Source organism: Cavia porcellus, unplaced genomic scaffold (assembly GCF_034190915.1).
Source record: "Cavia porcellus strain 051 isolate PalLab524CR breed Dunkin Hartley unplaced genomic scaffold, mCavPor4.1 scaffold_27, whole genome shotgun sequence".
Lineage (NCBI taxonomy): Eukaryota > Metazoa > Chordata > Mammalia > Rodentia > Caviidae > Cavia > Cavia porcellus.
The window spans coordinates 51,946,968-51,974,613 of record NW_026947510.1 but is presented as its reverse complement, the minus strand read 5'-3'; the positions used below and the strand labels follow the sequence as shown (position 1 = coordinate 51,974,613).

Here is a 27,646-nt window from a genome sequence, read left to right as displayed (position 1 = left end):
CATGACAGACTTCTCAATGCAAACCATCAAGTCAAGAAGTTGAAATCAAGTATTTCAAGTCCTGAAAGAAAACAACATCCAACCCAGATTGATGTACCTTGCAAAACTGTTTGTCACAATTAATGGAGAGAGAAGATACTTCCACAACAAAGAATAACTGAAGGAATTTGTGACCAACCCTACAAAGAATACTGAAGGGCATTTTAGAGATAGATAAAAATTACCACAGTTCCAAAAACAGCAGCAGACAGAGATCACTGAGTGGGGCAGACAGTTGAATGAAGGGGAAAGTAGGCAGCCAACAACAGGAAAATAACATGGCAGAGATGAGTTAATGCATGTTGGCCACAACCATTAATGCAGATGGCCTCAATTCACCAAAACAAATAAACAAAAAAAGAAACACAGGCAGAGTGGATGAAGAGACAGGGTACATCAATATATTTTTAACATATTTCACTTGAAAGAAAATTCATAGATTTAAAGTAAAAGGAGAAAAAACAATGCTCTATGTGACAGAGAACCATAAAAAAGCAGGGGTAGTTTGCCCATCAACTGCAAAATTTTTATGCAATAGAAAGCTACTCAGCTATAAAGAAAATTTACCACACGTCTCTTGTAGATAAATAGATACAACTTGCGATCATGCTCATGGGTGAAACAGTTGAGAGCCACGTGGGTGAACACTGTGTTGTCTACCTACTATAAGAAATTAGACTTAGTGGGATCTAAAATACACAATAGGTATTGTGAAAGGGAAAGGGAAGAAAATGTCTAAGAAGGGAAGGCAGTGGCAGTTCTTAATCTATTATGTTTTGAAAGCTATATTGCTGTCATTGTTTTGTTTAGTTTGGTTTTACTCTGTTTTGTTTTGTTCAATTTTGTTATATTGGATGACATGGGCAGTTATTTCAAAGATAAAAAAGTATGTTATAGTAGCCATTATTGATTTACTATCTTGTTTTGAAGCCCTGTGTTGCTTTCATTGTTTTGTTTTAATTGATTTTATTGTATTTTGTTGTGTCAGATTTTATTATGTCTAATGGTATACCCAGCTACTTTGAAGATAATAAGAGGCATTATGGTAGCCATTGTTGATTTCCTATTATCTGGCTTTGAAGTTCTGCATTGCTTTCATTGATTTGTTTTGATTGAATTTATTCTTTTCTGTTTTGTTTGACTTTATTATGCCTGATGACATGGGCAGTTGTTTTGAAGATAACAAGAAGCATTATGGTAGCCATTATTGATTTCTTTTTATCTTCTTTTAAAGTCCTGTATCATAGTCATTGTTTTATTTTGATTTACTCTATTCTGCTTTATTTGATTTACTCTATTCTGTTTTATTCTCTTTAAAATAAAAAAAATATTTTTTAAATTTTATTTAAAGAAAGACTAAAGAAAACAGAAAATGGGTAGAAATAATACATACATTCAGAGAAAAAAATAAACAGTAAGAAATCACTACCTAATGTTTACATACTGTCCTTTTAAAAATAGTTGTTTAAGATACAAAAGTGGAACATATAAAGTGGGGATTCAAACAGCAAGACTGCAAACAGTTCTGTTCAACTGTCCAACAAAAACTTAGTAATATGGTTAACAATCCTATACACTTAAACATACATGCAGTTATCCATATCTTCATTTTTGTTGGGATTAAACACACTAAATTGGGCCAAAGTCATTCTGAACAAAGAATAATAGTATTGCTGGATTTCACATCATGACACTCTGGGATCAGCACTGGATACAGTAGTGTCTTTTTAAAAAATTTTATTTAAAGAAAGGCTAAACAAAACAGATAATGGGTAAAAATAATACAAACTTTCAAAGAAAAAAAATAAGCAATAAGAAATCACTATTTGATGATTACAGATTGTCCTTTTACAAATAGTTATTCAAGATATTAAAGTGGAGCATATAAGGTTGGGATTCAAACAGTGAGACTGCAACCAGTTCTGTTCAACTATCCAGCAAAATATGAAATTAGAAATATGCTTATCAATCCTATACACTTAAACATACATGCAGTTATCCATATCTTCAATTATGTTGAGATTGAACAAACTCAAGCAGGCTAATATCACTCTGAACAAAGAATAGTACTACTGTTGGGTTTCACATTATGATACTCCAGGATCAGTACTGGGTACTTTAGTGTCTCTTTTTCTTCAAAGTATCTGTTCATTTCATCATGGGTCATAAGATGAGTTCTCATTAACTGTTTATAGATTCAACACATGAGTGAGTCTTAACATGTATTTCTATCCTTTCCAAATTAGAGGGAGAAATAAAACAAAGCAAGACAAGACAAAACATATTCCTATAAACACATGAAATGAAAATGACATATAGGACCATTGTACAATCTACCATAGTTTCTGTGTTGTCTCTTGTTTATCTTCAATAGAATTGGCTACATCATCAGACATAGTATAATTGAATATATCAGTACATAACAGTAATAATAAAAACACAATTTTGTATATAGTATAAAGCTTCAAAAACAGGCAGTAATCAAGCCAGAATGTGTATCGTAGTGAATCTCGTCATCTTCAGTGTAGTTACCTATACTCTCAGACTTGATACTATCAATAATATCAGTTTTGAATAAATTTGTTGATGCCAAACAGCAATCAAACAAACAAGATTTAACTAAGATCAGTCACGATAAAACAGTATAAGTCATACAGGGCTCCAGATTAAGTCAATAGGAAATTAAAGGTGATTACTGTGTTATATCCTGATGTTTTTGGGATGGCTATCTGTGCCCTTAAATCTTATTATTTTATTTAAGGAGAAAAAGAAAAAAAAAACAGAAAAAGGGTACAAGTAATACAAAATTTAAACACTAAGAAATCACTAGTTAATAGATTACATATTCTCATCTTAGAAATAGTTGTTCAAGTTACAAAATTAAAGCATATAAAGTGGACTTTCAAACAGTGAGAGTGCAAACAGTTTTATTCAATGATCCAAAAAAAAAACTCAGGAATATGGTTATCTATCTTATACACTTAAACATATATGCAGTCATAACCTTTAAAGCATTTTCTTTTCTTTTCTTTTGTACAATGACAATTATACATTTTGGGTTTTATTACTCCCACAGTTCTTATTACTTTTTTTGAAGAGAGTAAAACCAAATGCAACATATCAGAACAGAATCAGTCAAATCAAAAGGATGGACATAATAGATAATGTAAAAACAAAATACAGGGTGATCAACAATGGTTATCATAGTGCCTCTTGCTATTTTAAGAATTGCCTATATTATCAGTTATAATAAAATTGAACAAAATAGTAAAGAATAAAACCAAAACATTGGAGACATTACAGGACTTTAAAAGAAGATAATAGACTCTCTAGGCTTGCTCACTGCCATGCCATAGCAGCCCTGTCCAGTTCTCCTCTGCATGTCCCTCTGCTATGCTGCCCTGCTTCGGAGCCAGCAGACTGTGGACTAAAATCTGCTGCATTCGCCATGGAATTGCCCAGAAGAGCAATCCGATTTGGAGACCTGCTGAGCTCCCGATAGGTGGGCTGGACCACACTACCAGCCTAAGCCCAGCCTGTTTAGCTGCCTCGCCTGGCCATAGGTCTGCAGAGGAGGAGCTGGGCAGATCTGGGGTGCCCTCACTGGCCTCTCTGCGTGTCTGGAGGACTCTGGATTTCTGCGCCCAGACTGCTGGAGTTCCCTCAGGCTTCCAGGTGCAGTGAAGGAGAGAGGTGGGTTTGAGGCTTCCACATCAGCCTCCCCATTCCCGGCTTCATTTGGAGACCTGCTGAGCTCCCGATAGGTGGGCTGGACCACACTACCAGCCTAGCCCAGCCTGTTTAGCTGCCGTGCCTGGCCATAGCTCTGCAGAGGAGGAGCTGGGCAGATCTGGGGTGCCCTCACTGGCCTCTCTGCGTGTCTGGAGGACTCTGGATATCTCCGCCCAGACTGCTGGAGTTCCCCCAGGCTTCCAGGTGCAGTGAAGGGGAGAGGTGGGTTTGAGGCTTCCATATCAGCCCCCCCATTCCGGCTTCACTTGGAGACCTGCTGAGCTCCCGATAGGTGGGCTGGCCCACACTACCAGCCTAGCCCAGCCTGTTTAGCTGCCTCGCCTGGCCATAGGTCTGCAGAGGAGGAGCTGGGCAGATCTGGGGTGCCCTCACTGGCCTCTCTGCGTGTCTGGAGGACTCTGGATTTCTGCGCCCAGACTGCTGGAGTTCCCTCAGGCTTCCAGGTGCAGTGAAGGGGAGAGGTGGGTTTGAGGCTTCCACATCAGCCTCCCCATTCCCAGCTTCATTTGGAGACCTGCTGAGCTCCCGATAGGTGGGCTGGCCCACACTACCAGCCTAGCCCTGTTTAGCTGCCTCGCCTGGCCATAGGTCTGCAGAGGAGGAGCTGGGCAGATCTGGGGTGCCCTCACTGGCCTCTCTGCGTGTCTGGAGGACTCTGGATTTCTGCGCCCAGACTGCTGGAGTTCCCTCAGGCTTCCAGGTGCAGTGAAGGGGAGAGGTGGGTTTGAGGCTTCCACATCAGCCTCCCCATTCCCAGCTTCATTTGGAGACCTGCTGAGCTCCCGATAGGTGGGCTGGACCACACTACCAGCCTAGCCCAGGCTGTTTAGCTGCCTCGCCTGGCCATAGGTATGCAGAGGAGGAGCTGGGCAGATCTGGGGTGCCCTCACCAGCCTCTCTGCGTGTCTGGAGGACTGTGGATATCTCTGCAACCAGGGAGGGTCCACAGGTTCCTGAAGCACTGCGGCCTGTGGTGAGTACCCTAACCCGGCTGCGATTGAAGAACTGTGGAGCTTCCAAGGGGCAGGTGGGCGCACAGTGTCCCTGAGGCCCAGCTTGTCTGGAACTGCGGAGTTCTGAGCTGGCAGAGGAGGGCCACTGGTTCTGTAGGCCTAATGGCTTGGAGTAGCGCGGCGCCAGAGTCCCAGTAGCTCCAAACATAGAAGGGGATTTTCAACAGATCCTGAGGAAGCTTTCAAATAACACTTGAAACACAGAAATATAGGAAAATGACAAAACGAAAGACCAAATTACAACCTCAAACCTCCAGCCCATCTCAAGAAACCCTAGGAGTGATGTATATAGAAGAAAATATATCCCATCCACCTCATATATCGGACACAATAGCCACTGAAATTGACAAGCAACTCCAGGAAGCTTTAAAGAAATTCAAACTCGAAATAATCTCCCAGATAAAAGAAGAAATGATAAAAGAAATGAAAGAGATTCTAAATATATCTAAAGAAAACACAGATAAAAAATTGGAGGAAATAAACAAAAAGATAGAATCCCTAGATGAGCAATATAAGAAACAAACAGAATACATAATGCAGATGCACAGAGATATACAGGAAATAAAAAACTCCACTGAAAGTTGTAAAAACCGCCTTCATGAAAGTAAAGATAGAATTTCAGACCTTGAAGACAGGATTGCAGCTAGTGAACAGGAAAGGAAAGATCTTTTGAAAATAACAAGGAACCAGGAAACAACAACTCAACAACTGCAAGACGATGCAAAGAAGAATAACATAAGAATGATAGGGATTAATGAAAGAGAGGGAGACAACATGAAGGATGTCAGGAGGATATTTAGAGAAGTAATAGCTGAAAATTTCCCAAGCATGAGATCAGAAACTGACATCAGGATCAGTGAAGCATATAGAACTCCAAACAGTCATAACCAAAATAAAACTACACCCAGACATATAATAGTCACCATCCCAGAAATCCAACACAAGAATAGATTATTAAAAGCTGTCAGAGAGAAAAGACAAATCACTTATAAAGGAAAACCTATCAGAATCACAGCAGACTTCTCAGCACAAACGATAAAGTCAAGAAGAGCATGGAGTGAAGTATTCCAGATCCTAAAGCAAAATGATTTCCAACCAAGACTGATATATCCTGCAAAACTATCATTCAAAATAGATGGTGCAATACGATACTTCCATGACAAAGAACAGATGAAGAACTTCATGAACACCAAACCAACCCTGCAAAAAATATTGAAAGACAGTTTAGATACACAAAGGAAAAAACCACTAAGCAAAGCAAATAATTAAACAGAACCAAAAGATAAAGATGCAACAGCAGAGAGACAACATTCCTACAATTAACCAGCATTTAACAGTAATAACCATTAATGTAAATGGTCTCAATGCACCAATCAAAAGAAACAGACTAGCAGAATGGATCAAGAAACAAAATCCAACCATATGCTGTTTACAGGAAACCCATCTAACCCAGAAAGATACTCACAGACTGAAAGTCAAAGGATGGAAAACAATTCTTCATGCAGCAGGAATCCAAAAAAAGGCAGGAGTAGCCATTCTGTTTGCAGACAACGTGAACTTTAAACCAACAATGACCATAAAGGACAAAGAAGGTCACTACATACTCGTAAGGGGAAAACTCCAAGAGGAAGAGATAACTATCTTAAATATATACGCACCAAACTCCAGAGCACCCAGTTATATAAAACAATTATTAACAGAAATGAAAACTCAAATTATCAGTAACACAATTGTAACAGGAGACCTTAATACACCACTGACACCAAGGGACAGATCAACCAGACAGAAAATGAGCAAAGAAATAACAGAACTGAATCACACCTGTGAACAAATGGGTTTGATAGACATATACAGAATGTTCCACCCAACAACATCAGAATACACATTCTTCTCAGCAGTACATGGATCATTTTCTAAAATAGACCATATATTAGCTCACAGAACATATTTAAGCAAATGCAAAAGAGTTGAAATCATCCCTTGCATATTATCGGATCATAGCGCTCTGAAATTAGAAATTAATGACAAAGGATACTGCAAAAATTCCGCAAACACATGGAAACTAAATAACACACTCTTGAGTAATCAGTGGGTCACAGAAGAAATTAAAGAAGAAATTAAACAATACCTAAAAGAAAATGAAAATGCAGATACAACTTACCGGAATCTGTGGGATGCAATGAAAGCCGTTCTGAGAGGAAAATTTATTGCACTGAGTTCCCACATCAGGAAAACAGAACGAATACAAATAAATAACTTGATGCTACACCTCAAACAGCTAGAAAAAGAAGAGCAAGTCAAGCCCAAAGCCAAAAGAAGAGAGGAAATTATAAAAATCAGAGCAGAAATCAATGCAATAGAGACTAAGAAAACAATCCAAAGAATCAACGAATCAAAGAGTTGGTTCTTTGAAAGAATAAATAAAATCGATAAGCCCCTAGCCAACCTTATTAAAAAAAGGAAAGAAAAAGCTCAAATTCATGCAATAAGAAATGAAAAAGGAGAAATCACTACAGACCCAATAGAAATACAGAGGATCATCAATACCTATTTCGAAAACCTCTACTCTCAAAAGTTTGATAACACAGAAGAAATAGACAGATTCTTAGAAGCATATGAAGTACCAAAGCTAGATCAAGAGGATATAAAACTGTTGAATAACCCAATCTCTGCTAATGAAATTGAGAATGTAATTGGGTCCTTGCCCACCAAGAAGAGCCCAGGCCCAGATGGATTCACTGCAGAATTCTACAAGAAATATAAAGAAGACCTGATGCCGACACTCCTCAAACTATTCAATGAAATTGAAAGGGAAGCAATCCTTCCTAAGTCATTCCTGGAAGCAAATATTACTCTAGTACCAAAACCTGAGAAAGACCCAACTATAAAAGAGAACTATAGACCGATCTCCCTAATGAACACAGATGCAAAAATCCTCAATAAAATATTGGCAAATAGGATCCAGCAAATCATCAAGAAGATTATACACCATGACCAGGTGGGATTCATCCCAGGAATGCAAGGATGGTTCAACATACGCAAATCAATAAATGTAATCCACCATATCAATAAAGCCAAAAATAAGAATCACATGATCATCTCTATAGATGCAGAAAAAGCCTTCGATAAGGTCCAACACTTATTCATGATAAGAACTTTACAGAAAATTGGAATAAATGGTCTTTACCTCAATATAATAAAGGCTATTTATGACAAACCAACAGCCAGCATCATACTAAATGGCCAAAAATTGAAAGCCTTTACTTTAAAATCGGGTACAAGACAAGGATGTCCTTTATCACCACTCCTATTTAATATAGTACTGGAAGTACTAGCCAGAGCAATTAGGCAAGAAAGAGAAATAAAAGGGGTAAAGATAGGAAAAGAAGAAGTTAAATTATCATTGTTTGCAGATGACATGATACTCTACATAGAAGACCCCCTAAACTCCATTGAAATACTCTTAGATACAATAAATAAATTCAGTAATGTGGCAGGATACAAAATCAATACTCAGAAATCAATAGCATTCCTATACACGAACAACAAAAATACAGAGAGGGAAATAAGAGAAACTGGACTATTCACATTAGCAAGCAAAAAAATGAAATATTTAGGAATTACTCTTACGAAAGAAGTGAAAGACTTATACAGTGAAAATTATATTACACTGAAAAAGGAAATTTAAGATGATCTCAGAAAATGGAAAGACATCCCTTGCTCATGGATAGGAAGAACAAACATTGTGAAAATGGCCATTCTCCCAAAACTGTTATACAGATTCAATGCAATCCCAATAGAAATACCATCAACATACCTTATAGATCTAGAGAAATCACTCCTAAAATTCATCTGGAACCAGAAGAGACCTAGAATCGCAAAGGCAATTCTAAGCAGCAAAGACAAAGCAGGAGGCATCACAATCCCTGACTTGAAGTTATACTACAAAGCAACAGTAGTAAAATCAACATGGTATTGGAATCAAAACAGAGCTGAAGATCAGTGGAATAGATTAGAAGATACAACCACAACTACGAACACACTCAACCACCTTATTTTTGATAAAGGAGCCAAGCAGGTTCACTGGAAGAACGACAGTCTCTTTAATAAATGGTGCTGGAAAAACTGCCTCTCCATTTGCCGAAAACTAAAGCTAGACCCATGTCTATCACCATGTACTAAATTAAAATCTAAATGGGTCAAGGATCTGAATATTAAAACAGAAACACTAAATCTATTGGAAGACAAAATAGGTAGAAACCTTGGAGACATAGGAGTAGGTAAAGAATTCATGAACAGGACTCAAACCGCACGGGAAATACTTCCCAGAATCAATAACTGGGACCACTTCTTATTAAAAAGTTTCTGCATATCAAAAGAAATCTCCAGCATAGTGAAAAGAAAACCCACAAACTGGGAAAAGATTTTAGTGAACTCTCTCTCAGACAAGGGCCTCTTGTCTAAAACATATAAAGAATTAAAGAAACTCAGACCTCCGAAATTCAAAGATCCAATCCAAAAATGGGCATCTGAGATGAATATGCAATTCTCAGATGAAGAAATGCAAATGGCAAATAAATACATGAAAAAATGCTCATCATCATTGGTCATTAGAGAAATGCAAATTAAAACCACACTGAGATACCATCTCACTCCTGAAAGAATGGCCAGGATCAAGAAAACCGACAACAAATGCTGGAGAGGCTGTGGGGAAAAAGGAACTCTCCTGCACTGCTGGTGGGAGTGTAGACTGGTACAGCCTTTGTGGAGATCTGTCTGGAGATTTCTCAAAAAGTTGGGATTGGAAATCCCATTTATTCCAGCTATTCCACTTCTAGGCATATTCCCAGAAGAACTGAAAGCATCATACCACAGTGATATATGTGCACCTATGTTTATAGCAGCACAATTTGTAATCGCCAGATCTTGGAAACAACCCAAGTGCCCATCAACTGAGGAATGGATAAAAAAGTTGTGGTATTTCTATACAATGGAGTATTATTCAGCTATAAAGAAGGATCACATTGAGATATTTATCAATAAATGGGCGCAGCTTGAGACCATACTCATAAGTGAAATAAATCAATCTCGCATGTGTGAATACCGAATAGTTTCCCTAATGTAAGTAATGATTCAAATATATAAAAATATGTGGTAATCATGATTCCCCATTAGGTGGCCTTGAAGCCTTATAAAGTTTTCACTCATTAATTAGAAAGGCTTTATTCTTGGCTTCTTGATATGAAAATATTTGAAGCTAGAGTATATGAAGTTTTACCCAAATATTTCAAGGAAAAAGACACTATGGTAACTACTATTAAGTCAGGTTATATAGTGGTGAAGTACTAGGTTATTGAAACAGTCATGCTGTGACCTCTATTGTTATATTGTTATGTCCTGTTTTATCTCAATCTCCCCCTTATTGTTTCAAAAAAATTATTTAGTCATTTCTTATGTTTGTCTTAATTAAAGAAAAAATTCAAAAAAATTAGGATTTTTAATAGTAACTCTTTTCGATTTCCTATTAACTTGTTTTGAAGTCCTGTAGTACTCCCACGATCTTGTTTTGACTGATTAGACTCTGTTGCATTCTATATGATAGTATCAAGTTTGAAGACATAGGCAACTACTTTGAAGACAATAAGATTCACTAAGATACCCATTCTGGTTTGACTATTGTCTTCTTTGGAAGTCCTGTAATGTTTACAATGCCTAAGTTTTATTGGTCTTGTTCTCTACTGTTTTGTCCAACTTTATAATATCTAATAAGATAGACAATTCTTTTTAAGGAAACAAGGGACAACGTTGATAACCATTGTTGATAAACTTGTACTCTGTTCTACACCATGTGCTATGTCTATCCTTGGTATTGACTGACAGCTTTGTTTTGCCATATTTGACTGTATTCTCCCCCCCCCAAAGAAAGTAATAAGCACTAAGGAGTAATAAAATCCAAGATGTGAAAAAAAAAAAAGAAGATAATAGTCAACCAGAATGGGCATCATAATGAATCTTATTGTCTTCACAGTTGTTGCCTATACTTTCGAACTTGGTACTATCAAACAAAGCAGAATAGGGGAAAATCAGTCCAAACAAGATGGTGAGGGCAATACAGGATTTCAAATCAAGTTAATAGGAAATCAAAGTACGTTACTATAATGTATCCTGCTGTATTTATTTTTCCCTTAACTAAGAAGATAAAAATAAAAAAGTAAATAATTTAAAAAGGGGGGGGGGAATTGAGATAAAAGAGGGCACAACAACAGAACAGTGCAGGTCAAAACATAACCGTTTAAGCAAAATAGTGCTTTACCACAAAATATCCTGACATAAAAAGTACTTACCATAGTGTCTCTTTCCTTGAAATCTTTGAGTATAACATCATATACTGTAGGACCAAACATATCAAGACACTATAAAACCATTCAAGAGAATAACATTATTACAGGGTATTTAGAACCAATTAGCAGAATATGAACAATGGTTTCTGTATAATCTCCTTGTCTATAAAAGTTTTTGCTTATATTGTCATATATAATAAAATCCAATAAGATACAATCTTTTAAGACCGATGGAGACAGAAGAATACAGTTTGATGGGACTTCAAAACAAGATGATACTAAATCAGCACTAGCTATTATGATGTCTTGTTTTCTTGAAAATAGCTGTTCCTACCATCTGATCTTCTCTGCTTCATTACTGTTGAGGTCTTTTTCTGTCGTTTGTTGTCAGTTTGTCTTCTTCATTTTGCTTTCTGCTCCATTCATTGTGGCCTCTCTGCCACTATTTCTGGAATCTTGATATTTTCCTTTTTTAGAATATCCTGCAGTATTCTCTGTAGAGCTGAATTGGTGGTTACAAATTCCTAGTTCCTCTTTATTCTGGAAGCACCTTGTTTTTCCATCAATTTCTAGGGACAGTTGTGCAGGACATATCAATCTTGGCTGGAGGTTGTTATATTTCAAAGCTTGAATTATTTCTCTCCACGCTCTTCATGATTTGATGGATTGTGCCAAGTCTGCTATAATTCTGATGGGTGTTCCCTTGTAAGTGATCTGTTTCTTGTCTCTGATGGATTTTAATATTCTGTTCTTATATTGGATTTCTGAAATTTTGATTATTATATGCCTGGGTGTAGCTCTGTTTCGGTTGTAGGTGGCTGGGGTCCTGTATGCCTCATACATCTGAGTATCTTTACCTTTTGCTAAGTTAAGGAAATTCTCTTGGATTATTTCTGTGAATAGCTTTTGTAGTCCATTTGTTTGTGTCCCTACTTCTTCTTTTATGTTCTTAATTTTTAAGTTATAGATCCTCTTATCATCTTCAAGCCTTTGTATTATTGCTGTTTGTTTTTTTGTTAGTTTTAAGAAGTTTTTCCTTTCATGCTCCCACATTACAAGTGTGTCCTCCAGTTCAAACCATCTATCCTTAGTTTCTTTCAAGCTGTTATGCCAGCTTTCAGTAGAGTTTTTAGTTTCCTGGTAATCTCTTTGAACCTGTTCATGTATTGTATGTTTTCTCTATTTTCTCCACCCAACAATTCTCCCCTTTTTTTCTGTTCTTCCATTCCACCATCTGTTTTTTCTTGGGTAGTGTTTAGCATTTCTCTAACTATTTTACTTATATCTTGCTCCAGGTCATTAATAACTTCATTCCTGAACTCATCTATGAGGCTATGGAGATATCACTTTATATCTAATGGTGCCATGTCTGATATTGCATGTTTCTCAGGTTTAGGGGCCGAGGACCCTTTCTTATTGTTCCCATATTTTTTGTTCCTTTTATACAAGCATATGTAGGAGGCCCAGTTTCTTTCTTTGTTGGTTACAGTTTGTTTGAATTGCGCTGGCTAGGTGTTCCTGCCCACTGCAGTGTACTAGGGAGACAGAGACCTAGGCAGCCTATGCTGGGCCTGCCCCTCCAGGTCAACCTACTGAAGGCTTCACTGCTAAGGTGCACCTCCAGGCACTGGGACCTGGTTGGGCTAGCTTACTGGGTCTTAGTCAGTGGCGTCACCCAAGCCAGGCACTCCCTACCAATCCCACTTGAGAGGGGAATATGTGACTGGAAGTCACTGCAGCGCCCTATTCCGGCTAGTCTGCCCAGTCCCAATATGTTCTTTGCTGAAGCCTCCTACTCTATGGAAGGGTCCTCGATCTGCTCACTCACCACAGGTCGATGCAGGGCTCCTGGCCAGTCCCGCTCTCAACTCCATTCACCGCTTCCCACTCTCAGAGCTTTCGCACCTCTCTCCTTGCCCTGCCAATTGGGACACAGCAGCAGCTGCAGGAAATTCAAATTATGGCTTCCAGTGGCGTGGGCTCCTGCTTCCATGCTGAGACCTTATCTGTTCCTGTTATATCACTGGGACTGCGTTTCCAGTTGGTTTCTCTTAGTTTAGTTCATTCCTGGGTTGGCAAAGTATATCTCCCCTTGCTTAGGACTTCTCACCCAGCACCTTCCTGTGTTTTAAGTGGTTTCTCACAGAGCCTCCAAAGCTGCTGCTATCTATCCACCATGTTCTCCCAGAAATGTGTGCCCTCAAATCTAATGCAAGTAGACAAGCTGGGACAGAATAAAATCTATCTAAGCAGCGTGGTGCAAGTAACGTGGATTTTAAATCCTGATATGCTATTAACAATATCTTCTGCCATCCTTTTTAAGATTCTCTCTCCCCTTTCACTTCCTGAGGGTACACTGTACATTTTTGGGTCTCACCAAGACCCTTGGTTTTAAATTGGGGAGGGGGCAGCATGCTATTTACCTAAGTGGTTCCGAACCTTCTCTCTCCTGGGCTTGATATCTAATTGTATTTCTTTACCTATTTAAAGCCTGTTTTTCCAACCTATCCACAAATCCTGGTCTAGTTGCCCCTGTTACTCTCTGGTTCTCTGTCATATAGAGCATTGTTTTCTCATATTTGATTTTTGGTTCATGTACACTTTTTCATGTTAATTATATTTCCTATAAATAGCATCTCAGTGGACCCTATCTCCTGATATACTGCACATGTGTTTTTTTAAATTTAGTGTATCAAGACTATCTATATTAAAGATTATAACCAACCTTCTCTGCCTCATTTCTGTTATGCTCTTTTTTCCCATCAGTTGTCTGCTTATCTTCTTCATTCTGTTTTCTGCTCCATTGATTGAGGCCTTTCTGCCACTGTTCCTTGAATCCTAGTACTTTTCTCTCTCTGTAGAATGCCCTGCAGTATTCTCTATAGAGTTGGATTGGTGGTTGTGAATTTCCCAAGTTCCTCTTTGTCTTGGAAACAGCTTGTTTCTCCATTAATTTCTAGAGAAAGTTTAGCAGGGTATATCAATCTGGGTTGGAGCTTATTTTCTTTTAGGGCTTGGAATATTTTGCTCCAGGCTCTTCTTGATTTGATGGTTTGTGTCAAGAAGTCTGCTGTAATTTTGATGGGTTTTCCTTTATAGGTTATCTGTTTCTTGCCCCTAAAGTTTTAAAATTCTATTCTTATATTGAATTTCTGGGATCTTGATTATTATGTGTCTGGGTGTACCTCTGTTTTGTTTGTAGGTGGTTGGAGTTCTGTATGCCTCATAGATCTGAATATCATTTCCTTTTCTTATGTTTGGGAAGTTTTCCTTAATTATTTCTGTGAATCACCTTTGTAGTTCCTTTGTTGGTAACCCTGCTTCTTCATTCACATTCTTTATTCTTAAGTTATAGATCCTCTTGTTGTCTTCTAGCCTTTGTATTGTTACTGCTTGTTTCCTTTTTATTTTTAAAAAGTTTTTCCTTTCATAATCCCACATTGCAAAACTCTCCTCCAGTTTAGATAATATATCCTTAGTTTCTTTCAAGCAGATTTGCCATAGAGTTTTTAATTTCCTGGTAATCTCTTTGAATCTGCTTCATGTATTCTATATTTTGTTTATATTCTTCATCAAATGATTCTCTCCTTTGTTTGAGTTCCTCCCTTCTTCTGTCTGTGTCTGCTTGAGGGGTGCTTAGCATCTCTTTTATTAATGGTCTTATATCTTGCTTGACTTGGCTAAATATTTCACTTTTGAACTCATCTATGAGGTCACGAAGGTATCTCTTTATGTCCACTGGTGCCATGTCTGAAATTGCACATTCGCTGTTCTCATTCTCCTTTGTATTTACCGGTCCTGGGTGAATGTTCTCAGGGTTGGGATCTGGGGACTCTTTCTTGTTGCTTCCTCTTTCTAACCTTTTTGTTTCTTCCAGGAGGCCCCAGTTTATTTCTTTGTTGGTTACAATTCTTCTGAATCATGCTGGCTAGGTGACCCTTCCCATTGCAGTGTGCTAGTGAGTTGCAGGCAGGTGCAGCATACGCTTGCACCAACCCCTCAGATCAGTCAAGCTGCTGAGGCCTGCACTGTATTACTATGTGCTGCCTCCCCTCTGGATCAGTCAATCCTCTGAGGCTTCACTGCATTATTGTGGTTAGTGTGCACTGCCATATGGAATTGGTTTCAGATAACATATTTGGTTTCAGCCAGATCTTGTGACCCAGGCCTAGCCTACTCCACCAATCCTGTTTGGGAAGGGAACAACTGACTGAAGTCACTGCTGCCCCTTGTACTTGCCAATCATGCCCAGTCCCAGAATGTCATCCACCAGAACCACCCTTTATATGAAATGGCTCCACTCTCATCACTCACCCCAGGTTGATGCAGGCTCCCTGCCAGCTCAGCTCTCCATTCAGCTGGCCGACCGCCAACCTCAGTGTGACTGAGCCTCCAGTGAGTCAAAGCTGTGGGACCTCGGACAATTAGGCAACCCATCCTGTAGTGGGAGCACTGAACCTTTAGCTGTTCCAATAATAGCACCAGGACCATATGTTTGATTGGTTCTTCTCACTTTAGTTTCTTCTTGGGATGAGAGAATTCATCTCTCTCTGTTTGGGGCTCCCCATGCTGTATTATGTTGAATTCTCAGTTGACTATCTCAGGGAGCCTCAGTAGCCAGCTGTTATCTATCTGCCATCTTTGTTCCACCCATAAAAAATATTTTTAAATACAATTAGAAATGAACAGGAATTAGAAATTGCATGTACTGCTGTAATCCAGAAAGTCTGAGTAGAATTAACAAATATTAAAAAGTCTAATAACATGCAACTAAGTGGACGTAGTAATAAAGTAACCTCCACCAACTATGAAAAAAATTTGGCCTGATAGAATAACTGTTGAAGTCTACAAGAACTTCACGGAAGATCTAGTACCAATATTCCTCAAGCTCTTAATGAGATTGAAAGGGAAGAAATATTTACAAATATATTTTTGGACACTGGCTTTACCTTGATTTTAAAGACCGACAAGGACTCAACTAAAAAGAAAACTATAGGTCATTCTTTTAATAAATAAATATGTGAAAGCCCACAGCAAGATACTAAGAAATGGAATGCAGCAAATAATTTAAAATATACGTCATGACTAAGTCAACTTCACTGCAGTAATGGAAGGATGGTTCAACATATATAAATTAATGGATATAATGTATGATATATATATATATATATATATATATATATATATATATACAGGCAAGAACAAAAATTGTGTAATTGTCTCAATAGATGCACAAAAGGCTTTGACAAAATCTACCGGGAACCAGGCTGTGTAAGGGATGCTAGGGAGCCAAGATACTGACCACATCTGCTAAGGACAATATAAAGAACACAGGCATTTGGACATAATGAAGAACTTGTTTTTCATTAACTTTTCCCTGTCTGCCACAGTCAAGGGCCACCTCTCCATCTCCCTTGTTGCTGGATACTAATGATGAGTTGACTATGGAGGTTCTCATGTCTGCTCACTAGAGACTGGTTACCTCCTAGTCTTACCATTTTGTCTCTGAACTTCATCTCTTTGTTCTTCTTTATTCCCTATCCTCCCCATCAAGTATTTGGGGATCCAAAAAGTCTCTGGCAAAAATCCATCATCCTTTGTATGATAAAAGCCATTAAAGAATTGATATAGAAGGACCTTAGCTCAATCCAGTAATATACATTCATGATAGATCTACTGCCAACATAATATTAAAAACATAGCTTAAAGCAGTTCCTTTAAAATGGGGGAAAGACGAGAATATCCACTATCAACACTCTTGTTTAATGTAGTATTCAAAAGAGAAAAAAATGGAATATCTAATATGAAAGACATGAACTACTATTACTCACAGCATGATTTTTTACAGACAATGTGAAAAAATTATACCATAAGACTCCTAGAACTAATAGCCAAATTCAATAATGTAGCAGGATACAAAATCAACACAAAAATAGTAGCATTCATTTACACTAAAAACCAACCCACAGAAAAATTGTTTTAAAAAAATATCATTTTAAATAGTCTTAAGAATCGTTAGGAATCCAGTCAGGGTGTTGACCCAGCAGGATGAATTTCAGCATACCAGGAAAATTTGGAACTTTGCTCCCAGACAATAAGACCATGCCCTGCATCTGAAATGACCCTAAAACCCACCAGAGGTACCTGAAGGCCTCACTGGGCCACACCGAGCCACTTCTAAGCAGCAAGCAGGGCCTTGAATCTAGTCTTGGGCCCTGACCACACCCTGGTTGAATTCCAGCACAGCAGGAAAACTTGGAACTTTGCTCCCAGGCAGTATGACCAACCACACCCTGCATCTGAAATCACCCTAAGACACACAGGAGGTACCTGAAGACCTAACTGGGCCATGCTCAATGAGCTCCATGCAGCAAGCAGGGTTTGGAATCTAGTCCTGGGCCTTGACCTAGTGGGGGTTTAATTCTTGTGCAAGGGGAAGACTTAGAACTTCACTCACAGGCAGTAAGATCGTGCCCTGTGTCTGAAATCACCAAAGGACACACAAAGTCCCTGCAAGTGCAATTGACCCACACCCAGCAAACACCAAGTGGCAAGGAGTTGCCACAAGTCTTGCCCAAAAGCCAAAAGGGGCCAGTTGATTTCCAGAGCACCAAAGCAAGCTTTAAAACATCTCTCAAAACCCAGAAATAGATGCAACTCCAACCAGCACTAAGGAGCACCATGCCACCCAGGGACCTTGGCCTGTGACCAGCAGACACCTGGACACAGGACATCTGCTGGCCCTTCAAAGACACTCCCTACTTCCTGAACCTAATACTGCTGTTGATCTTCAGCTCCCACCCTTTCTCCCAAAACCTTGGAATATAGTGGGTTAATTGTGCTAGCTTGAAGGGAGATTCAGTAACTGCCTCACCCAAATAGAAGATTTCAGCAGGCTCTGTTCAGTGTGGTGAGTATGCCCCTAAAATAGAGGTGCACAATAGGTAAATAGGGCCAATAGTAAAGCTCCCTCCAACTAAATGTAAAACCTGGGTGAGTCTGGCAAGAGTGTGGGTGACCCCTTCCTTCACAAAGAAAACATCAGGCAGGATGAGGAATGTGCCAATAAGGACTCCCCCAAGTTGGAGAAAATCAAAAGGGCTTATGAGACACACAGGCCCACAATAGGGACACGGTAGGGCCTCAGCTGATACAAACACTATAGACAGGAAGATTTGGTGACCAGGAATAAGCTAAAGATAAAGAAGTAACAGGAACTAAAAGTTGACCTACATTAATACTACTAGGCTTGTTAGCCCAGGAAGAATATAGGACTCACCCAAATGGCACTGCAGTGGGAAGTGAAGTGACTGGCCCATCTGTTTACTGAAGGACCCAGCAACTGGACAAACATCAACCTTACATTAGGACCCCAAGATACACACTACCAACAGTTTTCACTAGTAGGACTGAAGGACCAAATAGCAACTTGAAAGGGGAAAATGGCAAAATGAAAAAACAAAATGCAATCTCAAACATCTAGTCCACCAGGAACAAGTACAGGAGACATTGAAATAGAGGACTTCAAAAGTAACACACCAGAAATCTCTGAAAAGATAGGGAGTGAAATAAAAAAAACAACTCCATGAGACTACTGAGGAAATCAAATTAGAGGTACTCTGCCATGTAAAGATAGAAATAACAACCTTAGAAAAGGAGTTGCTGAGCACAGCTAAAGAAGAAAAAAGAAAAAAGTACAGGAGCATGGAAAACTGATTGAAACCTTGAATGAACAGTATACAACACAAACACAATTAATGAAACAAACACAAAGAGACACCCAAGAAACAAACAAACAAAAAATCTATTCAGAGCTGGCAGAAACATTTGAATGAAGCCGAGGATAGGATTTCAGACCTTGAGGACAAGATCACAATTAAAAATAGCAAAGCAGCATGAAATGACAATCCAGAAGCTTCAAATGATGCCAAGAGCAACAATGTAAGATTAATAGGCATCAGTGAAGATGCAGGAGTCAATGCAAATGACACAACTAAACTATTCACAGAAGTAATAGTAGAAAATTTCCCCAACATGGGGAAAAATCTGATATGCACATTAGTGAGGCATATAGAATGATAAATAGACACAACCAACATAGATCTACACCCAGACATATAATAATTAAGATCTCAGACATACAGCATAATAACAGCATACTAAAAATCTGTTAGAGAAAAGACACAACTCAGCTCTCAACGAAAGTTTATTAGAATCACAGCAGTCTTTTCAGCATAAACTGTTAAGACAAGCTTGGAATAACATGTTTCAAGCCCTGAAAGAAAGAAACTTTCAATCCAGATTGAGGTAAACAGAAAAACTTTCTTTCAAAATTAATGGAGAAACAAGATACTTCCATGACAAACAACAACTGAAGAAATTCATGTCCACCAAACCAACCCTAGAAAGAGTAATGAAAGACATACTAGATGAGGATAAAAATGACCACAATCCCCAGAACAACAACAGAAGGAAACCACTAGGTAAGACAAGCAATTAAATAATGGGAAGAAATAGAAATCAAACAATTGGTTCATAACATGGCAAAGTCAAGCCAGTACATATCAGTGATATACATAAAAGGTCATTGGCCTCAATTCACCAATCAGAAGAAATAGGCTGACAGAATGGATCAAGAAAGAAGATCCCACAATATGCTGTATACAAGAAACACATCTAGGGAAACTCAGCTGGCGGCTGGGGTGAGTCCGCGCGCCATCCAGAGCCCAGGAGACTGTATTAAGATCATCGCTCCCAGAGCTCAAGGACCCACCCATAGCCCAGCCATACTAGGCTGCACTCACCCAGCAGGTTTCAGGCCTGTGCAAGACACACCCAGCAACCTTCTCAGGAACCCAAAACCCAGAAACTCAGGTGGCAGCTGGGGTGAGTCTGCACACCATCTCAAGCCTGGGATCATTGCTTCCAGAACTCAGGGACCCGTACAGAGCCCAGGCACACTAGACTAGCCTTGGGAGGTTTTGCAGCCTGAGTAGATTACCCCCATAGACCTTCTTCAATTATGGGAGTTGAGAGCAGGTGAAGTGAGTTCCAGGGTATTGGTCTTTGCCCAGAGAGAGCTTTAGCCCATCATCCACAGTGGTTAGGTTCCTGTCCAGCTCCCCAGAACACTGAAAGTGGCACAGGAGGACCTGATGACATGTTTAGCAACCTCCATTCAGTCCCAGGAACCTAGGGCATAGGAGATGATTTCCAACACATCCAGGGGAAGCCTAAGAAAACCACTTGAAACACAGAAATATAGGAAAATGACAAAACAAAAGACCAAAATGCAATCTCAAACCTCCAGCCCATCCCAAGAAAGCTTAGGAGCCATGTGCATAGAAGAAAATACATATCATGCACTTGAAATACATATAATAATAGCAATTGAAATAAAGAAGCAACTCCAAGCTTAAATAGGAATTCAAACTAGAAATAATCTTGCAGGTAAAAGAAGAAATGATAAAAGTAATGAAAGAGATGCTGAACACATCTAAAGAAGACACAGTTTAAAAATTAGAGGAACAAAACAAAAAGATAGAATACCTGAATGAACAATGTAAGAAACAAGCTGAATACATGAAGCAGAATCAAAGAGATATACAAGAAATCAAAAATTCTATCAAAAGTTGTCAAAACCAACTCAACAAAAATGATGATAGAGTTTCAGACCTTGAAGACAAGATTGCAGCTAGTGAATAGGAAAAGAAAGACCTTTTTAAAAAAAAAGGAATCAGGAAATAACAACTCAACAGCTGCAAGATGATGCAAAGAAAAACAACATAAGATTAATAAGGATAAACGGAAAAGAAGGCAACAACACAAAAGATATCAAAAGGCTATTCACAGAAGTAATAGCTGAAAATTTCCCAAACATGAGCATGGGAACTTACATTAGGATTAGTGAAGCATATAGAAATCCAAATAGCCATAACCGAAATAAAACTACATCCAGGCATATAAAATCACTATCCCAGAAATCCAACATAAGAATAGAATACTAAAAGCTGTCAGAGAGAAAAGACAGATCACTTATAAAGGAAAACCTATCAGAATTGCAGAAGACTTCTCAACACAAACAATGAAGTCAAGAAGAGCATGAAGTATTTCAGATCCTAAAGGAAAATGATTTTCAACCTATACTGATGTACCCTGCAAAACTTTCCTTCAAAATGGATGGAGAAATAAGATACTTGCATGACAAAGAACAGCTGAAGAATTTCATGAACACCAAGCCAATCCTCCAAAGAACACTGATAAATAGTCTAGATACACATAGGAACAAACCACTAAGCAAGGTAGACAACCAAACAGAATGGAAAGATAAAGATACAACAGCAGAAAGATAATATGTCAACAATAAATCAATATATAACAGTTATAACCATTAATGGTCTCAAATCACCAATTAAATGAAACAGACTGGCAGAATGGATCAAGACACAACATCCAACCATATGCTGTCTGTAAGAAACCCATCTAACCCAAAAGGAAATTCACAGACTGAAAGTCGAAGGATGGAAAACAATACTTCACACAACAGGAACCCCCCCCCCCCAAAAAAAGCAGGGGTAGCTATTTCGTTTGCAGATAATGTGAACTTTAAACCCAGAAATATCCTAATAGATAAAGAAGGTCACTACATACTGGTTAGGGGAAAACTTCAAGAGGAAGAGATAACTATCTTAAATATATATGCACCAAACTCCAGAGCACCCAGGTATACAAAGTATTAATAGAAATGAAAAATCAAATTAACAATAACAAAATTATAACAGGAGACTTTAACACACCATTGATACAAAGAAATAATAGAACTGAATCACACCTATGAACAAATGGACTTGGAAGACATATACAGAGTGTTCCATCCCACAACATCACATTATACATTCTTCACAGCAGCACGTGGGACATTCTCTAAAATAGACCATATACTAGCTCATCAAAAATATTTAAATCAATGCAGAAGAATTGAAATCATCCCATGCATGTTATCAGATCAGAGTACAATGAAACTAGAAATTAATGATAAAAGAAGCTGCAAAAAACCACAAACAAATGGAAATTGAATAGTACATGCTTGAGCAATCAGTGCGTCACAGAGGAAATTAAAGAAGAAATTGAAAATACCTACAAGCAAACAAAAATACAAATACAACTTACCAGAATCTGTGGGATGCAAAGAAAGCATTCCTCAGAGGAAAATTTATTGCACTGAGTTCTCACATCAGGAAAAAAAAAAACAAATACAAATAACCTGTTGCTACACCTCAAACATCTAGAAAAAGAAGAGAAAGTCAAGCAAAAAGCCAAAAGAAGGGAGGAAATTATAAAAATCAGAACCAAAATTAATACAATAGAGACTAAGAAAACAATCCAAAAAATCAATGAATCAAAGAGACGGTTCTTTGAAAGAATAGATAAAATTGAAAAGCCCCTAGCCAACCTTATTTTAAAAAGGAAAGAATAGCTCAAATTCATGCAATAAGGAATGGAAAAGGTGAAATCACTACAGACTCTTTGGAAGTACAGAAGATCATCAACACCTATTTCAAAAACTTCTACTCTCGTAGGTTCAATAACACAGAAGAAATAGACAGATTCCTAGAAACACATGAAGTACCAAAGCTGAGTCAAGAAGATGCAAAACTGCTGAATAACCCAATTTCTATTAATGAAATAGAAAATGTAATTAAGTCCCTACCTACAAAGAAGAGCCCAAACCCAGACAGATTCACTGCAGACTTCTACAAGAAATACAAAGAAGACTTAATGCTGACACTCCTCAAACTCTTCAATGAAATCGAAAGGGAAGCAATTCCTCGTAAGTCATTCCTGGAAGCAAATATAACTCTAGTACCAAAATCAGAGAAAGACCCAACTAAAAAAGAAAACTAAAGGCCAATCTCCCTTATGAACACAGAAGCAAAAATCCTCAATAAAATATTGGCAAACAGGATGTAGGAAATCATCAAGAAGATTATACACCACGACCAAGTGGGAGTCATCCCAGGCATGCAGGGATGGTTCAACATATGTAAGTCAATAGATGTAATCCACCATATCGATAAAGCCAAAAGCAAGAATCACACGATCATCTCTATAGATGAAGAAAAAGGTTTTGATAAGGTGTAACACTCATTCGTAATAAGAACCTTACAGAAAAGTGGAATTGATGATCTTTACCTCAATAAGATAAAGGCCTTTAACTCAATATGACAAAGATAATCTATGACAAACCTACAGCCAGCATATTAAATGGTCAAAAACTGAAGGCCTTTACCTTAAAATCAGGCACAAGACAAGGATGTTCCTTATCACCGCTCCTATTTAACACAGTACTGAAAATACTAGCCAGAGTAATGAGACAAGAGAGAGAAAGAAAACAGGTAAAGATAGGAAAAGAGGAAGTTAAATTATCATTATTTGCAGATGACATGATACTCTACATAGAACACCCGCAAAACTCCATTGAAAGACCCCTACATATAATAAATAAATTCAGTAATACAGCTGGAAGCAAAATCAATACTCACAAATCAATAGCATTTCTACACACTAACAACAAAATCACTGAGAAAGAAATAAAAGAAGCCACACCCTTCACACTAGCATCCAAAAAAAAAAAACATGAAATACTTATGAATTAATCTCACAAAAGTAGTAAAAGAATACAGGGAAAATTATAATACCCTGAAAAAGAAATTGAAGAGGACCTCAGAAAATAGAAAGACATCCCTTGCTCATGGATAGGAAGAATAAATATCATAAAAATGGCCATTCTCCCAAATCTGTTATTCAGATTCAATGCAATCCCAATGAAAATACCATAGACATACCTCATAGATCTAGAGAAATCACTCCTAAAATTCATCTGGAACCAGAAGAAAACTAGAAGAGCAAAACAATTCTAACCAGCAAAGGCAAGGCAGGAGGCATCACAATCTCTGACTTGAAGTTATACTACAAAGAAAGTGTAATAAAGTCAACATGGTACTGGAATAAAAACAGAGCCAAAGATCAATGGAATAGGTTAGAACATACAACTACAATACCAACACACTCAACCATTTTTTCTTTGATAAAGGGGCCAAACAGTTTCATTGGAAGAAGGACAGACTCTTTAATAAATGGTGCTGGAAAAACTGGCTCTCCACATGCTGAAAACTAAAACTCAACCCATGCCTATCACCATATTCTACATTAAATCTAAATGGATCAAAGATCTGAATATTAAAACAGAAACACTAACTCTGTTGGAAGATAAATTAGGTAAAAATCTTGAAGACATAGGAGTAGGAAGAAAATTCATGAACAGCAATCAAACCACATCGGAAATGCTTCCTAGAATCAATAACTGGGAACACCTCTTATTAAAATGTTTCTGCATGTCAAAAGAAATCTCCAGCATAGTGAAAAGAAAACCCACAAACTGGGAAAAAATCTTAGTGAACTGTCCCTCAGACAAAGGACTTCTGTCTAAAACATATAAAGAATTTTTAAAAATCAGACCCCAAAATCCAAAGACCCCATCCAAAAATGGACATCTGAGATGAATACACAGTCCTCAGATGAAGAAATACAAAAAAATGGCAAATAAATACATGAAAAATGTTCTTTATCATTACTCATTAGAGAAATGCAAGTTAAACCACTTTGAGATTTCATCTCCCTCCTGAAAGAATGGCCAGGATCAAGAAAACTACCAAACTACCAAAACTACCAAATGATGGAGAGGCTGTGGGGAAAAGGAAACTCTCCTGCACTGTTGGTGGGAGTGTAGACTGGTGCAGCCATTGTGGAGGTCACTCTGGAGATTTCTCAGAAAGCTGGGATTGGAAGTCCCATTGTTCCAGCTATTCCACTTCTAGGCATATTCCCAGAAGAATTGAAAACATCATACCACAGTGATAGATGTACAGCCATGTTTAAAGCAGCACAATTTGTAATAGCCAGATATTGGAAATAACCTAAGTATCCATGAACTGAAGAATGGGTAAAAAAGTTGTGGTATTTTTATACAATGGAGTACTACTCAGCTATAAAGAAGGATCACCTTGAGATGTTTATAAATAAATGGATACAACTTGAGACCATATTCATTAGCAATACAAATCAAACTCCCATGTATAAATACCGAATTGTCTCTATAGTGTAAGAAATGGTGAGGGTACATAAGAGTTTATAACAATCATGATTCCCAATTACACTGCCTTATAATGTCTGCATTCATTAATTGGAATGGTTTTATCCTAGTTTGCTTGATTTTATTATCTGTGATAGTATAGGAGCTCTTTTAAAGGAAAGAAGGCATTATAATAGCCAGAGCTGATGTAGTATCATCTTACTCTGAAATCCTACTATGCTTTTGTTTTTCTGTTGCCTTTATGTGTGATAATATAAATAAATTTTCTATGTAAAATGAGATAATATAGTAGCCATTGTTCATTCTCTGCAAATTGGTTCTGAAAGCATTGTAAGGCATTCATTTTCTTGAATGATTTTATACTCTTTTGTTATACTTGATACTATTGTATATGAAACTATGCTCAACTATTTCAAAGGAAGAGACACTATGGTATTTGCTGATAATTTTGAGTTGTCTTGTGGTAAAATGCTGTGTTACTTGCACACATCTGTGCAAGTTATATCTGCTTTGTTATGTCTTCTTTCTTCTTAATCTCTGTAAAACAAAAAAATTTTAAAAAAGAAACATATCTGACTCAAAAGGAAACTCATAGATTAAAAGTCAAAGGATTGAAAACAGTATTTCATGCAACAGGAACCCAGAAAAAATCAGGGGTAACTATTCTATTTGCAGACAATGTGAACTTCAAATCTAAAATAACTAAAAGAGATAAAGAAGGTCACTACATACAAATTAGTGGAAAAATTCAAGAGGAAGAAATAACAATTGTAAATATATATGCACCAAATACAGGAGCACCCAACTATATATGACAGTTACTAATGGACGTGAAAAACTAAATACACAAGAACACAGTTATAACAGGGGACTTTAACAGCCCATTGTCACAAAGAGAGAGATCAACTAGACAAAAAGTCAACAAAGAAATAATATAACTGAATCATACCTGTGAGCAATTGGACTTAGTAGATGTTTACAGAGTGTTCCAGGCAACCACATCAAATAACACATTCTTTTCAGCTGCACATGGGGCATTTGCCAAAATAGATCATATAATATCCCATAAAACATTCTTAAGTGAGTGCAAAGGTATTAAAATTATCCCATGCATATCTGACCACAGCACATTTAAATTGGAAATTAATGACAAAAGAAATTGCAAAACCAGCATAAATACATGAAAATTAAATAAGAAACTTTTGAACAACCAGTGGGCTACAGATGAAATTAAAAAAGAAATAAGCAATACCTACAATTCAATGAAAATGCAGAAATAACATTGCAATCTGTGGGATGCAATGAAAGTGATCTTATGAGGGAAATACATAGCAATAAACTGTCATATCAAGAAAACAGAATGAGCATAATAAACAACCTAATGCTTCATTTCAAGGTTCTAGAAAAAAAAAAAGAGCAAGTTAAACCCAAAGCTCATAGAAGAGAGGGAATTGTAAAGAGTAGAGCAGAAATGAATGCAATTGAAACTAAAAAAATACAAAGAATTAATGAATCAAAAAGCTGTTTTTTTGAGAGAATAAACAAAATTGATAAACCTCTAGCTAACCTTATCAAGAAAAAAGAACGAAAAATCCAAATTCACACAATAAGGACTGAAAAGGGGGGAAATTATGACAGACTCTATGGAAATTCAAAAGGACATAAATACCTACTGTGAAAATCTCTGCTCACATCTCCTGCAGAGGAGGAGCTGGGCGGATCCGGAGTCCCTGCAGAAGCCCGTTCCTTTGTCTGAAGGACTGAATACTTCTGCAAGCAGGGAGGCATCGCAGCTTCCTGAGGCACCTCAGCCTGTGGTGAGTGCCCAGCACAGTCTGCCCAAATCTCAGACTGTTCCGGACCCCCCAGGCTTCTGGGTGCAGTGAAGTGGAGCAGTGGGTTAGAGGCCACAACAGCTGCCTCCCCCCCCCCCCCCCCCCCCCGGCTACACTTGGAAGTCTGCTGAGCTCCTGACGGATGGGCGGGCCTACACTAACCCCCGAGCCCAGCCGCGCCTAGCCATCTGCCTGCAGAGGAGGAGCTGGGCGGATCTGGAGTGCCTGCAGAAGTCCCTTCCTTTGCCTAGAGGACTGTGGATATCTCTGCAAGCAGGGAGGGATCACAGGCTCCTGAGGCACTGTGGCCTGTGGAGAGCACCCTAACCCGGCTGCAATTGAAGAGCTGTGAATCTTCCAAGGGGCAGGTGGGCGCACAGTGTCCCTGAGGCCCAGCTTGTCTGGAACTGCGGAGTTCTGAGCAGGCAGAGGAGGGACACTGGTTCTGCAGGCCCAATGGCTTGGGGTAGTGCGGTGTCAGAGGCTCAGTAGCTCCAAGCATAGAAGGGGATT

The 27,646-nt window shown here is 38.3% G+C and overlaps 1 long non-coding RNA gene across 1 annotated transcript in view; it reads right to left on the bottom strand.

The window, feature by feature from the left end:
- Nucleotides 1-27,198, bottom strand: part of LOC134473453 (uncharacterized) — a 68,391-nt gene extending 41,193 nt beyond the window's left edge. The window contains exon 1 of the long non-coding RNA XR_010043650.1: nucleotides 26,972-27,198. This is a non-coding gene — a long non-coding RNA (uncharacterized LOC134473453). The remainder of the gene's footprint in view (nucleotides 1-26,971) is intronic.
- Between the last annotated feature and the right edge of the window lie 448 nt (nucleotides 27,199-27,646).